A 2,795-nucleotide genomic window follows, 5' to 3' on the forward strand; every position below is an offset into this window, starting at 1 on the left:
CAGGCTTCCCTGTCCATCACCAACTCCTGGAGTCCACCCAAACCCATGTCCATCGAGTCAGTGATGCCATCCAACCATCTCATTCTCTATTGTCCCCTTATCTTCCTGCCCTCTTTTCCCAGCATCAGGGTCTTTTCAAATGAGTCAGCTCTTGCATCAGATGGCCAAAGTACTGCGGTTTCAGCTTCAACATCAGTCCTTCCAATGAACACCCAGGACTGATCTCTTTTAGAATGGATGGTTGGAACTCCTTGCAGTCCAAAGGATTCTCAAGAGTCTTCTCGAACACCACAGTTCAAAAGCATCAATTCTTCAGCAGTCAGCTTTGTTTGTAGTCCAACTCTCACATCCACACATGACCACTGGAAAAACCATAGCCTTGACTAGACAGACCTTTGGTGGCAAAGTAATGTCTCTGCTTTTTAATATGCTGTCTAGGTTGGTCATAACTTTTCTCCCAAGGAGAAAGGGTCTTTAATTTTGTGGCTGCAGTCACCATCTTCAGTCATTTTGGAGCCCCAAAAAATAAAATCTGCCACTGTTTCTCCATCTCTTTGCAATGAAGTGAGGGGACCGGATGCCATGATATTTGTTTTCTAAATGTTGAGCTTTAAGCCAACTTTCTCATTCTCCTCTTTTAATTTCATCAAGAGACTCTGTAGTTCTTCTTCACTTTCTGCCATAAGGGTGGTGTCATCTGCATATCTGAGGTTATTGATATTTCTTCTGGCAATCTTGATTCCAGCTTATGCTTCATTCAGCCCAGAGTTTCTCATGATGTACTCTGCATATAAGTTAAGTAAGCAGGGTGACAATATACAGCCTTGACGAACTCCTTTTCCTGTTTGGAACCAGTTTGTTGTTCCATGTCCAGTTCTAACTGTTGCTTCCTGACCTGCATACAGATTTCTCAGGATACAGGTCAGGTGGTCTGGTAGTCCCATCTATTTCAGAATTTTCCACAGTTTATTGTGATCCACACAGTCAAAGGCTTTGGCATAGTCAATAAAGCAGAAGTAGATGTTTTTTTTTGGAACTCTCTTGCTTTTTCAATGATCCAGTGGATGTTGGCAATTTGATCTCTGGTTCCTCTGCCTTTTCTAAATCCAGCTTGAGCATCTGGAAGTTCATAGTTCTCATACTGTTGAAGACTGGCTTGGAGAATTTTGAGCATTACTTTACTAGCATGTGAGAAAAGTGCAATTGTATGGTAGCTTGAGCATTCTTTGGCATTGGCTTTCTTAGGGACTGGAATGAAAACTGACCTTTTCCAGGCAGGTCTCTTACACAGACTGGGGGATGGGTTAGAGATACCTTTATTTTTGGCCCAGAGAGAATATGGTGGCCTATGAATTTGGAAGAAGTTAGGAATCTGATTAAGATAATCGACCTTCTATTTTATCCTCTCTTGACAACAACCAAGTACTGATCCTATCAATTCCTTTTCTTTGAAAATCTGGAGTACTGTCCTAATATGAGCACAATTACTTGGACTCAGATATGTTTTCCTTAAACTGACCATATGCTTTTCTATACAATTTTCTTGTCCTGGTTTCATACTCATACCCAGATCCTCACACTCTGTTGATCTGTGGGGAAATCTGCTATTTTCTGTCCTTTGGAACTACTTTCCCACATTACTATGTGGTGTTTGTCAGCTTTTACTTTTGATGAACTGTTCTGCATTCGCACTGAACTTTCCCACCTGTTGTTCCTCAAGATCTGTCTCCTGGTGGTTCTAATTCATACTAAACAGTGAGAAAGTTACTGAAACCTTCTCTGAGTCTGTATTGAAAAAAGATATTGTTTTTAAGAAGAATGTAGTATTTTGTAATTAGTGCCTTGACAAATTACTTCCTAAGTCAAAACCCTGCAAAATTAAGTAAAACAGCAGTCTGATCTTTATTATGCTCTGCAAAATGCTGGAACCTAATCTGTTTTCAGTTACCACTATTTTTTAAAGGCTTTTTTTTTATTATTAAGACTTTAGTTTTTAGATAAATTTAAAGTTCACAATAAAATATAAGTAACATATAGAGATTTCCTACATACCCCCTGCTCACACACACACAGGGTCTCCCTCATTTTCAATACCAACACCAGAGTGGTACATTTGTTAAAATCAATGAACCTTCATGGATACATCATTAAAACCCAAAGTCTATCATTTATATTAGGGTTAACTCTTGGGTGTTATACATTTTATGAGTTTGGACAAATATAAAATGATGACATGTATCCATCATTAAAGTACCATATAGAGTATTTTCAAAATCCTAGAAAACCTCTGTGCTCTGGCTCTTCATGCCTGCTTCCCCAACTTCTGGCAACCACTGATATTTTGACTGTCTATATAGTTATTCCTTTCTGGAATGTCACATAGTTAGAATCATACAATATGTAGTCTTTTAACCTTGTTTTTTTTTTTTTTTCCATTTAATTATATGCACTTAAGATTCCTTCAAATCTTTTCTTAGATTTATAGTTCATTTCTTTCTAGCACAGAATAAAATACCATTGTCTGAATATAGCACAGTTTATCCATGCACTTCAGTTCAGTTCAGTTCAGTCGTGTCCAGCTCTTTGCAACCCCATGAACCGCAGCATGCCAGGCTTCCCTGTCCATCACCAACTCTTGGAGTCCACCCAAACCCATGTCCATCGAGTCAGTGATGCCATCCAACCTTCTCATTCTCTATTGTCCCCTTATCTTCCTGCCCTCCTTTCCCAGCATCAGGGTCTTTTCAAATGAGTCAGCTCTTGCATCAGGTGGCCAAAGTACTGCGGTTTCAGCT

This window comes from Bison bison, unplaced genomic scaffold (assembly GCF_000754665.1).
Source record: "Bison bison bison isolate TAMUID 2011002044 unplaced genomic scaffold, Bison_UMD1.0 scf7180017864283, whole genome shotgun sequence".
NCBI lineage: Eukaryota > Metazoa > Chordata > Mammalia > Artiodactyla > Bovidae > Bison > Bison bison.